Here is a 16,504-nt window from a genome sequence, read left to right on the forward strand (position 1 = left end):
TATGCCTATACTTGGCGTCGAGCAGCGTCGAGCAGCCGAATTGTTCGCGTGTATGCATCCCCCACTCTCATTACCTACGTTCACGACACCGGGGTAATGTCATTGCCACCGACACCGGTGTACATTAGCGACCATCGGCCGGTTATGTTATCTCTCCGCCTGCCAGCGGGGACGCCAACAGTTCACAGACCATGGCGTCTCGATTGCCGCGTCCTCCAGGACTCTCAGGCTACGGAGAAATTATCCCGAGCGTTACGCGCATCGCTTATTGGGGCCGATGTAGCTGATTGGGATCGCCTCAAAGAACAGTGGCGGCATCATTGCAGTGCGTCGGGCAGAGGACTTTGCACCCGTATATCGAAAGATGCGTCATTGTTAATCCAGAAGATACGCATTGCCAATCGAGATCCCAGTCCTTCCACTGTAATGCGGGCATGGCAAGAGGAGCTCGTTGAACGGTACCAGCGTATTATGCGCGCTTCTTCACTATCGGCTGCAGCTTGGCGCTGTAGACGTGCACCCTGTGCGCACCCTGAGGTGCTAAGGTATGCACGCAGAGCTCTGCTACGTCCACCAGGCTCGCCTGCCCACTCGCTGGACTCTATCACCCCAGCTTCTGCGGGTACGCGCGACTTTCAGGAATTCACCCAACACTTTGAGTCAATAGCTAAATCTGGTACTAATGTTTGTTACCCAGGATCCGTTTCTTCGCATCCTCTACTAACAGATTTACCTCATGATTCCAACATGTCAAATGACTTCCTCCTATCACCGCCATCCGATGACGAAATCAAAGGCGCATTAGACGCAATGAAAAAGGGATCGGCCCCAGGGCCTGACGGACTCCCTGCAGAGTTTTATGTACAGTTCTGGCCTATCATTGGTCCAAATATGTCACGCGTCATTCGCAAGTGTTTCCAAGATATTACACTTTCAACTTCTTTCCACAAAGGCCGCATTACACTAGTTCCCAAGAAAGACCCAATGTCCACGCGACCAGAAGATTGGCGCCCTATTACCCTGCTCAATGTAGATTACAAGCTCTTGGCTAACATTTTGGTGCGCCGAATCAGTCCATTTCTTGCAACATTAACCGCTCCCCACCAGGTCTGTTCTGTTCCGGGCAGAGAAATGCACACCCATACGTGGTTAACGCGTGACATCATTCAATACACCATTAGCCGATGTGCGCAAGGACTGTTGGTTTCATTAGATCAAGAGAAAGCTTTCGATTTCATAGAACATGGCTACATACTAAATGTTTACATGCATATGGATTCCCGGATAAGTTCATTGACCTTATCAACGCGATGTACACTAATTTAGAAAGTACCCTTTACTTAGATTCCCGTGAGAGTCACGCATTTAGAGTCACGCGTGGGGTCCGTCAAGGGTGTCCCCTCTCCCCAGTGTTATTTATCCTTGCAATAGAGCCCTTCTTAAGGGCCGTTGAACATCACCCGCAGATTCGTGGCTTACCTCTACCCGGTAACACTCAAGTAAAAGTCGCTGCATATGCAGATGATATCACTCTATATGTACATAATGAACAGTCGCTGCAGCATGCTCTTGATACATTCCATGATTTCGGTATTATCTCCGGTGCAAGGTTAAACTTTTCTAAAAGCCAGTATTTTTTCATTGGCAACCCCAGCGGTCGTATCAACATCACGTCGCCTTTACAGTGGTCTCCTGAGATTTCAATACTCGGAGTTACTTTCACTGTATTTGGTATACAGGATAGCATCTGGTCATCCGTTGTACAAACTCTTCTAAATGATATCAAAGCAGCCAGGTACTTCGAATTCCCCCTCTTGGAACGCCGATACTTAACACAAACGGTGTACCTAGGAAAATTTTGGTACCTTTGCCATTCTGTTAAACCACCGCTCCACGTCTGCAGGAAAGTGCAAAGCTGCATCAGTTCATTTTTTTTGGTCTGGTGGCACAGAATTGTTATCGCGTCCAGCGTTAGCTCAACCGCGAGATCAAGGCGGTTTTGCATTCCCCAACGTTTCCGTCACGGCTTCTACATTGTGCCTCCGCACTCTATTGCGAATACTAAGCAATGATGACGTGCCCGCTCAGTCACTGGCTCGTTACCATCTGGGGCCATCACTACGTGTCTTCTTGCCGGATAGCCAAATAAACAAAGGTCCCCAATCAACTGAATTACCATCTTTGTATCGAGCCCTTCTGGCATTTCACCGACGTTTGGAAGCTACGTGCCCAGAGATAGAGGTGGCCGATTCTAAAGTTGTGGACACAATGGCCGCCCTTCTACGGCCCTTGGTGCCCCAGCATCGTCAATCTGTATTGAACCGTGCTTGGAAACCAATAACTGCCGCAGTGTTGCCAGGGCATCTCAGAGACTTTGTCTGGAGGTTGGGCTGGGGCTTGCTCCCCACGCGAGATCGGTTGCAGCGATGGCAGGTGGTTCGCACTTCCACTTGCCCCAACTGCGCCATGGTAGAGACCAATCGACATGCGACGTTTGAATGTGTGGTTTCCCGCCTTTTTTGGCGTGCGGTTAATGCTGGTTTTCGGGGACAGGGTGTGCGAACTTTCGTGTCCAACGGCCGATTTCCGCGTAGCCGCTTCTCTGCTCTCTTAATAGTTGCGGGGCTGTTTAGCCTTTGGAGAAACCGATGCGAGGCCGTAGCTGCCAATTGCCGCCGGCGTGCCTTGTGGCCGATACTGGGGAGATTGAGACGAGAGATCCTCGCGTTCCTCTCCGAAGAGCTTTTCTTCCTCGGGGAGCAAGAGTTTCTGCGGCATTGGTCGTGCCCTTTCGTCAAGGTGGAACACGAAAGGATACAACTCATTTTTCGACCGACTTGGTGCTAAGCAGTGCCCGCTGAGTTGTTGTATATGATTTCATTTGTTACAAATTGTGTTTCATTTGGATCTATTGTATCGTTATACCCTTGTATCGTTATATCACATTGAATTTTTGTGTACATGTATGCCAACATAATCATGTATATTAGAGCAAATGTCTTCACTGTAACGTAGTGATGTTAGTCGTGAAATATAGATGTGCAGAAGTGTATGTGCCCTGTTACTGGAATGGTATGAAGCCTTTGTGTTCTGTACATGCTGTAAATAAACTTTTTCTAAACAAGGAGCTTCGCTCCTAAAACTTTAATTTCAGTCCTGCAGGACGCGCTCAGCGCGTAGCGGGCGTCTTACACGTAGGGACCAACAGGGAGTACCTGGCGGCCGCTTCGTGGGCCTGCTGGACAGCCCATTGCTGGTCGGCGAAAAGTGAGCTCCTGAGGGACTTCTCCCACTTGTTTGAAATAAAGTCGGGAGGAGTTCTTCTACACTCTCAGAGCATGTGTGCGAGTGTCGCCGTGTGTCCACATGACTGGCATGTGTCGCTGTGGTATGCATCGGGATAATAAACGTGAAGCGTGGCAAGGTTTGGGTACATGTGTGCCTGTAATGGGCGTAGGGTTAATGCCCACGGTCTTTTAGGTTTCGAATGTGTGGGTGGAAAAATGCGGCATTCGAGATAAAAGTGTTTTGTTATGTCATTTTACGTAATGGGAGCATTCTGATTGGTCTTTAACTCAGCAAGATGGGGTTGCCCTGTGGCGGTGCGGTTGGTTTGTGCGCGCGCTGCATCATGGGCGATCTCGTTGAGGTTGGATAGGGCACACGGCACCTGGCCGAGGTGGGTGGGGAACCAGATGACAGTGTACTGCTTCAGAGCCCTCGGGTCTGCTCTGCGCAGGATACGTAACGCCTGGTCGAAATGATTCCGCGTTCGAAGGCTTTGATGGCCGGTCTGGAATCGCTGTAGATGAGTTCCCGTTTGCTGTCGAGCATAGCTATAGCTATAGCTACCTGCTCCGCTATTTCAAGGTTTTGGGTGAGGATTGTGACAGAGTTAAGAGTCTTCTGCGCAGATGATACTGCGATCACGGCAAAGGCTTGGTTGTTGTGATAGGCAGCGGCGTCCACGAACGAGACGTTGTACGCTTCCATGTCTGTGCGCTTGAGAATGGCGGTCGCGCGCGCAAGGCGCCTGCCTTTGTTGTATTCGGAGTGTACATTTCACGGCATGGGAGCGATCGTCGTAACGTCGCGGATTTCACGGGGAATTAGAGCCAACTCTGGGGGGTCCCTAGCTCTCGAGGAAAAGAAGCCGAGCTCGCGCAGAATATGGCGTCCCGCCTTGGTGGTGGTGAGTCGGGTCAATTGCACGCGTTCCTGAGCTTCGGCGATCTCTTCTAGCGTGTTATGTACGCCAAGCTAGAGGAGTTTGTGCGTTGGAGTGGTGATAGGGAGGCCAAGGGCTCGTTTGACAACCTTGCAAATAAGCGCATTGAGTTGATCGCGCTCAGCACGTAGCCATTTGTGTATAGCGGTGACGTAGGTAAAATGCCACAAAGCAAACGCGTGTACGAGACGCAGCAGGTTGTCTTCTTTGAGGCCGTGGTGCCTGTTGGCTACTCTACGTACGAGTCTTATGGCATTCTTAGTCTTAGTCCTGAGCTTCTGTACTGTTTGGGTGTTGGTTCCGTAGGACTCGACGATCATGCCGAGGACCTTGATGGTGTCCACCCTGGGTACTGTACAACCATCTCTGGTGTGGAGGGTGATACTGCGTTCCGCCGAAAGTTTCCACCCTTTGGACTTGGCATCCCAGCGTTTGGGCAAATATATCAACAGCTCCGACTTCGCGGGTGAGCACTTGAGACCGGTGTGGTCGAGGTAGGACTCGTCGGTGTCGACGGCCTTTTGCAGGGCGGACTCAATGAAGCCATCCGACCCTGTGGAGAACCATATGGCTACATCGTCCACATAGATAGTGTGGTTTAGCCCATCGATTTTTGATAGTCAATCGGAAAGCCCGATCATGACAAGGTTGAAGAGCGTGGGTGAGAGGACGGATCCCCGAGGAGTGCCCCGCGATCCGAGCTCCACTTTTTCCGACACTAGGTCTCCCACGCGGAGAATGGCTCTGCGTCGAGTGAAAAAGGAGTGATAAAGTAGTGAAATCGATGACCTAGTCCAATGTTTTTTTTGGAAAATGTCTGACGGCGTACGCGATGACATTGTGACATTATTAATGTGAAGACGAGAGAGTCGTATTCGTCAAACTATTTCACCCTCCAACACTAACTTTGGTTTACCCCAAGTTAAGGAGTCATGACTTCACAGAGACGTAAGTGGCTAGACAGACAGACAGACAGACAGACAGACAGACAGACAGACAGACAGACAGACAGACAGACAGACAGACAGACAGACAGACAGACAGACAGACAGAGAGACAGACAGACAGACAGACAGACAGACAGACAGACAGACAGACAGACAGACAGACAGACAGACAGACAGACAGACAGACAGACAATGTGAATTTCGCAACGAGTGCATGGTTCAAAGCCTATAAAGTACTCAACCATAATTCCTTATCGCCATCAGCCCCTGCATGAAAAAGGGCATGTGCTAATGCCTAATAGATTTGTAGCGTGAAGATTTCTCATCCGCAGAATGACAATTAGTGACACAGTGGGTGCCACCCTAGAACCGGAAGTATGAACTGGAAGTACAAGCTGGCAGCTGGCGAACAATATCTCGCATACTACCTGACCTTGCATGCTCCCAGGCCCAAATGCACATATATACATATTGAAGTGGACGGGACGATAACGACTGTTGTAGCTTACTTGGTAGATTATTCCACACATTATTCGTAGGTTGCAGTTTCGGTCCTTGACAGCTGCACGTTATCTTTACATCCTTCTTCATGTTTCCATTCAATTACTACTAAAACATTCCCTATACTTTCTTTGGTAATGTTGATTGGTCGTTCACATTATTGTTGAAACGAGTCCTTATATTTCTACTTCCTACCTTCAACAATAGAATGTTAACTGTTTCGACAAGGGCAGTGTTTAACGTACTTTCGTGAGAAAAGAATTTGCATATGCGTGGCTACAAAGTCAAACGAGGCTGATCATGTGAAAATTTATTAAAATTATTCAGGCTGTCTTTCTTCGTTACACTCATAGTTCATAGACGTTTTAATTATTGCAATTATCTATCTTTTGTGGAACAGCCTAATGCCCACCTTCAAAAAGAACAATGATATTTCTGCACATTCTGCCTAAAAGCCGGAAACGTAAGGCGAGGTTACGAGTATCTGTATTTTTTGTTTCGAAGAAAACATCTGCACTTTCCGAATAAGCAATCCCAATTTGCATGAAAGTCGGGACTTGGAATTGCATATGATAAATCTTTCTACTTTGTAAGTATTGCCAAAAAAATGAAAGACTTTTAACCTTTGCAGAAACAGTTTGACAGGCAAACAATTACCGCAGCTTATTTTTATACTTTGTGTGTGTGCCACTGCGAGGGACTGATATTTATTGTCTGTTCCGCACTACAAGCCTTTTCATATTTTACATGTGGGAACTTTTGTTCACGAGAGTTGCCTTTTGACCTAGTTCTATAAAATGTGAACTTAAACATACTACAATGTGTCCAATTTTGTCACATTATACTGAGTTGCTCTCAATATTCTAATATTCAGGCTTATGTAGGGGGTTGTCTTGGGTACAGTGTTGCACATGTATGTCATTTATAAAGTTTTTTCCGGGATAGTTGTGTTTTTATATTTGATGCCCCCTCTGCAAGGTCCCACAAGAGCCTCTGGCATACTATCGTAAACAAAAATCAAATAAATGTAAAACTGAAAAGACGCCTGAGATTTGCCTTCAATACTTATCAAGCTCCGTTTGTATCGTCTTCTGAACCATTAGCGCAAGCTTCACCATTCAATGCATTCCTGAACCATGTCGTGGGGTGAGCCATGTACCATTTAAAAAATTCTAGAATGCCTCCTGCAAGAACCTTTGTGAATTTCCCACTACACCACAATTCATATTTTTGCGAATTGGCGAATAGCCACTATAGGCGTCCGCATACAGCGTTCCGCGCACTTACCCCTGTGCACACATTGTTCTTGCTATTGTCGCTTTTCTTCCAAAATTTTTTTTCTCGATTACTTAGGATAGGTGGGCCTCATCACAAGTGATTACGGAATCAACCGAGCTATTGTGAATCGCAAATTCTACAGCCAGTTATGGAATCACAGCTACGCACTCGTTGTACAGTTCATAACAGTGCATGTTTTATTTCCAAAGCAGCCCTTAGCAAAGGCGTGGTTCCTTGACAAAGCACACACCTACCACAAAAAAGACCTAGATTTCATTTCAAACCGAAGCCATAATTTTTATTATTTGCACTTATCATTCTCTCGACAATGAAGCCGTTACAAACTAATAAAAAATTTAGGCTAACGGAAAACGCAGATTTTTTGCCCATACTGCAGACCTAGAATACTCGCTGTATATTTAAGTAAAATGTAAGCAAATGCCACCACCCACGCTTTATTTTGAGCGATCTCGTTAGAAAAATAATCAACTGCGATGACACCTATGAAACTTATATTCTACTAAGTAATTTTCGAAAACAATCATAGCGGTTCTCTTCGCTTTTGGCGCAACAATAGGAGCTGATACTGAACTCCCGGATTACCTATGAGACGAGCCATGGCGAACAGGAAGATATTGTCATAATTCACTTGAGTTTGCTCTAACGGACGTTTACATTGATTTAAAGTAGGTTTTGTAGGTAGAACGGCTGATCACTAGCGCAACGGCAATCCCCCATTTATTGCTAGAACTGGACAGGCTACTTCCGTTAAACGTATTTGATCAATGTTGGCAAAATTAAGGTGCAGGGCTATATTGACAGAAGACCACTGCATCAGGAAGTCGCACTGCGCCGATCGTTTTCGCCTCATTAGTGAGGTCTGTGACGGCACGTGATGTATTCGTTCCGCAGGTGTTATTCATGTATATATATATATATATATATATATATATATATATATATATATATATATATATATATATATATATATATATATATATATATATATATATATATAAGTTGACAGCCTAATAGGCTGACCCTGTGAGACTTCGGGGCATCAGCTATTCCGCAGCACATGTATGTCTCATACAATTAGAGCACTGACCGATAGATTTTAATCTCGGGAATATGCATGCTCCGGTAAAAGTTCCCCGGGGCTAGTCAGCCCCACTTGCTTAGATACCATTTGCTAGGGTGAAATCAAATGGCGCCGAGGCAACCTCACGCAGTAATTAGGGCACTCTGCAAATATTGCTATGTAACGTGTTGACTGCCTTTGTACCTCATTTAACTTAGGATTCTACCCTCTTTGCAACGGGAAGGCTCGCATTTGTGTTTTGATCAGAGTCCTGAATGGTTTGTTAACTAAACAAAGACGGAAGAAACTTTTACAGCGAATGCTGTTATGAGATCCCTACAATGACTGTGTTTGGCGCCGTAGTTGTCCGCCTCTGCCACTTCCAGTGACCATAACCATTGTCGTGGGAAATAAGAAAAAAAACTAATTCTGAAAGATATATTTAGTTGGGAACGGGGTATGAATGTGATTTCTCCGTGGCATCCGATCATGCTACCACATAGTTATTCCAGAGCTTAAACCTTCTTCGCAAAAAAAAAAACACGCAGGCTTCATGTCGAGAAGGAACTACGTTAACCTGCACAATGGCTCGGTAGAAGCAGAAGTAAATCCAGTCACTCAACAATTAGGGGGGACGGGGACGGTAGCCCTATGTACTTTGGAGAGGGGTCACCAAATTTTTTTTTTTACTAGCAAACAACCCCGTTCATAGTATAAATACTGGTACTCTGTTTTCACAGTGGTATCACTCATTTGTTCTATATACTTTGTGATAGGTGAACTAAACAGAAAAAAAGTGAGGGGGGGGAGGTTGACACAGACTTTGGGAAAGGATTCACCCCAACCACCCCCCTCCTGAATCCGCGACAGGGTAGAAGTGTAAAATAACAATCAGGCAAATCTCGCTTTAACTCACTTTATCAGGTATGAAGACTGTTCGGAATGAACGCAAGAAAGATACACGAGAAATGATTGAGGCAACTGAAATTGACAAATGGAAAGATAACTGTGTAAGTTGTCCCTCATTATCAATCTCTAAATAAAGCGCTCCGATTCACCAGCATATAACTACATCTGCCGAGCAATTTTTATCCGAGTCACGTGTGTTTTTTGTGCTCTTATCGAGTTTCCTGTTGCTTTTTGTGGTCTTCATTGTATTCGCTGCTCTAAGTGCGCATGTGCGTGTTCTCTTACATAAGCCGAGTCTTTCGGCAATAAATCATCATTTGTGGTGCAGTGGTTGTGTTTGCGTCTATTTATAAGTGCGTGGTCTCCGTCTTTCAGTGTCCACTGCTTCTTCGAAAATGAAGAAAAAAATATTGGGAAATCATGTATGCCTAGCGAGTCCACGCAAAGCAGTGAGCCTGTGTTAGAATTTATTGCTTTGCGTCCAGCATTGCGAGCTTGCTCGATGTCGTTCCGTAAGTTTAATAGTCGTCCGCGTGACGTGGACATTGTAAGTAGGTCGACTGCTCTTGCCTGTAGAGGGTAGCTGATGGTCAGACGTCTCGTTGGAGTTTACGTTAGAATAGACATTTAGGTTATGGAGCGATGAAGGGCATGCTATGGTTCACCAAAGTAGAATTCATTGTCGTATTTGCGCCACGCTCGGCTATAGCATTCGTAGTAGAATAATGGCTGGGGTTCAGAGAACCGAATCACGATATGTATGTGATGAATGCCGCAGTGGAGGGCTCCGGAAATTTTTACTATAGTTGGGGTCTTTTAACGTGCACAGAAATTGAAATGATCGGGCTTTTATCTCTATCCGGTGAAATGCGGCCACAGTGGCCTGGATTCAATCTCATCACTTTCATGTCAGCAGTTGAACACCCTAACCACTAGACAACGATGGTGGTTTAGAGCTTGCACCGTCACTGTTTACTACAACCTCCTTGTCACTCGTTACAAAAGAGAAAGCCAACATATGCAGCCACAAGTGACGTTGCCCCGACGTGGCGCTTCTGTGCGGTATTTCAGCTATATGGAGAGAATGAAAAACTATTCGCCTTTATATAAAATAATTTTCTGCCTTGCAGAATGATGACCCCTTTTATACTCCTATGGTTACTTTATACCTCGCTTAATGCATATCTTTACAGGAAAGAAAACAGACAGAAGTAACTACAAAAGCTTAACACCTATATCAGCGAGACTAGGTGACATTGGCTGCCCCGCCACGGTGGTCTTGTGGCTAAGGTACTCGGCTGCTGACCCGCAGGTCACGGGATCAAATCCCGGCTGTGGCGGCTGCATTTCCGATGGAGGCGGAAATGTTGTAGGCCCGTGTACTCAGATTTGGGTGCACGTTAAAAAACCCCAGGTGGTCAAAATTTCCGGAGCCCTCCACTACGGCGTCTCTCATAGTCAAATAGTTGTTTTGGAACGTTAAACCCCACAAATCAAATCAAGGTGACATTGGCTATAATATTCTTCGTTGCGTCTTTTAAGCCACCCTAATTATTCCCTTCGTCGGTAAAACCCCAGCAGTAACATACGTTGACAATATATGAACGAAGTAATAGTAGGCAATTGAGTTAAACATTTCAACTTAATTTTTAAAGAACAACGTGCAAAAGTGCTTCTGAACCTCTTGTATGCTGTCTCAACAAATATTGCGTAAATGAACTAATTTTTAATTAGGCTGAAAACCGCGCTGACTGATTACGTGCTGTCAAATATAGGATGACACTGCACGACAGCGACGGTTTCTCGGAAACCACGCCACTTCATATACACATTAAACTTGTGGTCGTGATGCACTGAAATAAAGTGTGTCTTTGTTTGATCAGAAAGATTAGACAGGTCAACGGGGAGAAAATAGAGGCAGAGATAAATCACAACACTGAGACGTGCCTGTCTGCTGAGTAAAGGAGCTCCAGCAATGAGACTGGCCGTGCGCAACGCAATGAAAGCCCTTCACCAAAGGAGTGGCCGAGATGGTATTTTAGATCTCTGTTGGTCGCACTTCAGTGCTGCTGTCGGCGTCGGCACGCGATCCGATTTCCGCCTTCTCCGATTGTCTTCCCGTGTTCAGCTGCTCCTTACTCCTTATCACAAGTTTGCGTGCACACACACTGCACGCATCGCGTGCTTCACTTTTCGATCGTCTTGCGCCGGTTGTCAAGAATAGAGAGCATTCATGGCGCAGTATTCATCGCTTGGACGACGCTGCCATCCTTACGATAATACTGTTGCCGCTTTGTTCTTTCTCTAACCCCCAATTTCCCAACCATGTGCGTGATTTTGATTATAAAACAAACAAAGTGTTTCCCTCATTGCGTGAAGAGACCGCGAAGGAACTTTGCAAAGGCAGTCAACGGAGATAGTTACGTTATACACTGACCTGAGAAACTATGAGGCGTAGCTTAAAAATAGCTTTTAACTTTTTTTGGCACAATTATGTCGATTATTATGAAGGCGCTTGCAACAAAAGCAGGGTGAATGAGCGAACACCACACATGCGTTTGTTACACCAGTAGATAGTTTATGTAAAAAAATGCAATGAAAGCGTAGATACAACTCACAAAGTGTGGCACACATGCGCCAGCGAGACTCTTTTTTTACCCTTTATGTATGCCAGTAATAAAAATCTGTTGAAAACAATGACAGCCAATTTTTCTGTACTTCACTTTCATTATTCTGTTGGTGTATGAAGACACGTCTGGTTCAAAAATTTCCTTCACGTTAAATGTAAAAGGCTTATGTATACTTCTTCGTTATTTGGCCTTAATTATCAAAATATTTGGAAAAAACGCCAGGTGGCGCAGAACGGAGCAGTCCGGGGTCTTTGGGCTCCCGCTTCAGCAAATGATTTTTGTGGTTTTTCGTGTGCTGTGCCTCAAGATCTTGCTACGAGTCGACTCATAAGCTGCCAAGGTTCACGTCGGTAGCGGACTTTCACCGGTAGGTTCATTTTTGAGCATTTTTCGGACTTTTACGCCACCGACTACGCCTCGCGTGCTTACCAAACGCCGAGTTGGCGTCTGCCGGGCAGGACGCGCCCTTCCTTGGACGCGCCCTTCGTTCCACCTGCTGAGCCAATATGCTGGACGGTGCGGCTGTTATTATGGACGGTGATGAACTCCCTCCGGAAGAGTTTGGAGAGGAACACGGCTGGCGTTCCGCCGCGGTGAAGAAAAGCTCGAGGCGCACGAACGCCAGTGCTACAGAGCGTGCCACGGCGTGCGGCGAGAATGCCAGGGGCAATTTCAGTGCTACAAGAAAAGCTCTACACTTGAAGAATCAAGTTATCAAATCATCGAGAATGCCTCGACTGCCTAGCGAGCACTGGAAGATTATCGTCCGTCCAAGGGGTGGCTTGGATGTTGAGAAGGCGGGCTCAGCTAGACTTGGCCGGGCAATCGCAGAGGCGGCTGGAATTGTACCCACGCTCATCAGTCAGGACATTGTCTGCCCGAATGCAACGCAAAATATCATAGTTATTAGCACGGCGTCCCGTGCGAACGCTGACTCTTACCTCAGGATGAGCTGCCTTACATTGGGAATGAAGAAGTATGACATCAACACTTACGAGGCTGCCCCGCATGAGACCTGCAAGGGGGTCATCCGTAAGATTGACGCATCGGAGAGCCAGACGGAGCTGGAGAGGAGCATCCTTACTGAAAGAAACCCCACGGCTCTGGGCGTCAGACGTATTAAGAACACTGAGACGGTGGTTATTGTCTTCGATGGCTACAAAGTTCCCAACTTCATTTATTTCGGCACAGCGCTGGTCAGATGCTCGCTTTACCATCGGCAGCATGACTGCTGCTATGCCTGTGGCAGACTCGGGCACAGGGCGGACGTCTGTCCGACACCGGACGAAGCTGTGTGCAAGAGGTGCGGAATCAACAACCCTGATGAGAACCATCAATGTTCCCCGACCTGTGGATTCTGTGGTGGCCCACACGCCACGACGGATAAAAGTTGCCAGCAAAGGTTTCAGCTTCCATTTATTGTGCGAAGGCGGCGAAGAGAGCGCCGTGCGGAATCAGAGCGTCGTAGTCAGCAAACGGTACCTGCTAACGCCGACGAGGGTGTGAGCCAGCCTGCACACCGCAACTCCAGTTCAAACAGTCGTTCTGCTGCAACTGGGGTGGACAGCCGTGACTCATCGCAACAGGCAAGCAGTCGGTCCAGATCCAGATCTCGGTCCAGAAGTCGCTCCCAAGGCCAGCGAAAGGGAACTTCGTCTAAAGGCCGAGCCAAGTCCCGGTCCAGAGATCGTCGTCGGTCCCAATCCAGAGGCCCATCGCACTCGAGGAGCCAGTCCAGGGACCCGCATGGCACAGTCCGTTTCCAAAGCCCACCCCAACCGGAGATGCAGGGTGGCTCCTGGGCTGACCGGGTGCGCAGCGGAGGAGGTGAAAAGGTAACGGGGGGCACTGCGCCAGAGCATGGTCTAGCGGAGCTAAATCAGCTTAGGAAGGAGAATGCCGAAATGCGCAGCATTATTGAGTCGCTGAGAGCCGAAATGGCTGAGCTTAGACGTGTCAGTACATCTCAAGCTACTCTGGCATCTGCTTCTCCGTGTGTAGGTTCTCCCTCTCCTCAACCCATAGAGGTTCCCATGGTCGTGGAAGCGGGCCCCTCGGGTAACCCAGCCAAGCGTAAGGCTGCGACTTCAGCCGGGAATGTGCAGGCTAAAGCTAAATCTGAAATTAAGGAGACTCTAAATTCAATTTGCCTTGAGATTCACAAACTTAATGAGCGTTTCTCGGCGGTCGATCAACGTCTCACAGTTATGGATCAGAAAATAGATATTCAACATGCCAGAATTCAATGTGTGGAGAATCAATTACAGAACGCCGGCCTTATGGTGCAGAGCCCCAATATCAGGGGAGCAGCTAGGATTCACCCGGATTTCTTTCCAGAGGGAACGCCTTTATCGGCGCCCATTCCCATGAGTATCCCCAGTTCGAATAGTACAGCTGCTTCTGTACAGAACCTGACGGCAGGGTCAGGGAGCACCTCCAATGATCAAGATGGCCTCGCACGCTGAATTTCGTATATGGCAATGGAACTGCAGGGGGATCCTTAGCAAAAGGGGCACCCTGCAGCAATTTGTCCGCTCTCACAGCGAGAAGCCGCAAGTGATCCTACTGCAGGAGACGCTGTCTGATAGTGTAACCCTCCCGGGGTACAAGGCACATGCAGTTAAAGGGGAAGGCAGAGGGATTGCCACGTTAGTCAGCAACAAGTTCACCTTTGTGACACATGATCTAGGGGTAAGACCTAATAAAACGGAGCTCTCCTTAGTTGAGGTCATTCCGAGTTCTTCCAACCTTTCCAGCATTTTTATACTGAACATATATAGTAGCCCTAGTGATCATAGGCAGCGTTTTAGGACGATCATAGCTAAGGCAACCAGATTGGCTGGGCTCTCTCCTCTGGTTGTGGCGGGGGATTTTAACTCGCCTTTCCGGGCGTGGAACTACCCGTATGATTCAGCTAAAGGCAGGAGCTTGTGGCAGGAGACGGGAGATGCGGATCTCTCGTTAATTACGGACCCGATGTTTCCTACTAGGCGCGGCACATCCACCACCAGGGACTCCACCCCGGACCTAGCTTTCGTGAAAAATGCTGGCTCGGTAGGTTGGGAAAATCTTCTGACGGATTTAGGAAGTGATCATTATATTACAGTTACTAAATTACAGATGGAGGCAAAATCTAAAAGAAAGTTTACTTACGTGGATTGGGATAAATTTCGGGAGTCACGCAGCGCTCGAGCGGAACAAGGGGAAATCCCGGACTCTCTGGGGCAATGGACAGAGATGCTGCTGCAGGACGTTAGGGCGGTTACCAGAACCATTGAGACAGAGGTACAGACAGACAAAATGGACAGTCGGCTTGCGCATTTACTGGAGGCAAAGCAGTCGCTATTGGCCAGATGGAAGGGTCAGAGACTTAATCGTAGGCTTCGGAAAAAGATAGCAGAGTTAAATACACAAATTGAAGAACATTGCAAAAACTTGTCGAGGCAGCAGTGGGACGAAATTTGTAATTCAGTCGATGGACAAATGCGAACCAGAGGTAAATGGAATCTTTTAAAACACTTGCTTGACGAGTCGGGCACTAAATCTAATCAGAGGGGGGTCCTTGCTAGAATACTTCATCTTGCTCAAAAATCCTCCTCGGGCGCGGAGCTATTGGGGCAGCTTGCTGAGAAGTATCTACCGCTAGCAGTTGATTCCATGCAAGCCTATCCGGGGTATATGGGAACATCTTGTGCCCATTTGGATGAACCCTTCACCATCAGCGATGTGCGACGTGCCCTGCACGAACTCAATGGCCGATCGGCACCGGGTCCAGATAGGGTCACCAACAAAGCGCTTCGGAATTTGGAAGATGACTCTGTTGAATTTCTTACTGATGAGATTAATAGGATTTGGAAGGGAGGTGACATCCCGGAACAATGGAAGTTGGCCAAGGTGATCCTCATTCCCAAGCCCGGTAAAGCACCAAGTTTGGACAATCTGCGCCCCATCTCTCTCACGTCATGCGTGGGAAAGGTGGTGGAACACGTTGTCCAGAACCGAATCGCGGACTACATAGAGCACAATGATCTCTTCCCTCACTACCTTATTGGCTTTAGGCCAGGCCTCTGTACGCAGGATGCTATGAAACTCATTAAGTGTCAAATTTTAGATAATCATACCAGAGACACCAGGGCGATCCTAGGCTTGGATTTAAAAAAAGCGTTTGATAATGTCCGCCATGATTCTATTTTAGATGCGATCTCAAGTCTCAACCTAGGTTCCTCATTTCATGCGTTTGTCAGATCCTTCCTGTGTGGTCGAAAAGCCATACTTAAAGTTGGAGATCTAGAATCGGATGTGCAAGCGCTGGGAAATAGGGGCACCCCGCAGGGATCTGTTCTATCACCCTTACTTTTTAACATCGTCATGGCTGGTCTCTCGAGGCAGCTTTCTGGAATTTCAGATGTTGGTCATACAATTTATGCCGATGATATCACCATTTGGTGTAGAGGAGGAAGTGATGGCACTGTAGAGGCGGCCCTGCAAGAGGCCATCGACACTACCGAGAGTTTTCTGGAAGACACAGGCCTTTCTTGCTCTCCGGAAAAGTCTGAGCTTCTCCTCTATACACCGGTCAGGAGGGGCCGTCGACCGCGAGGCTGGGTGCCGCCCCTAGAGAATGACATCCACTTACGTACCAAAAGTGGACGATCAATCCCCAAAGTCGCTTCCATTCGGATCTTAGGTATGACGCTAGAAGCAACGGGCACCAACACCATCACGATTAAAAGGTTGGAAAAAAAGACAGACAGTGTTATTAGGCTCATAAGACGGGTGGCTAACCGAAGGACAGGACTATCAGAGGACAACTTGGTCAGGCTTATACATGCTTTTCTGCTGTGTCATTTTGCATATGTGGCGGCAATGCATGTCTGGAAGAGAATGGAAAGGGACAAGCTTAATGCAATGATCAGGAGAGCTGTAAAGA

The sequence above is a fragment of the Rhipicephalus microplus genome, chromosome 4, assembly GCF_043290135.1.
Source record: "Rhipicephalus microplus isolate Deutch F79 chromosome 4, USDA_Rmic, whole genome shotgun sequence".
Taxonomy (NCBI): domain Eukaryota; kingdom Metazoa; phylum Arthropoda; class Arachnida; order Ixodida; family Ixodidae; genus Rhipicephalus; species Rhipicephalus microplus.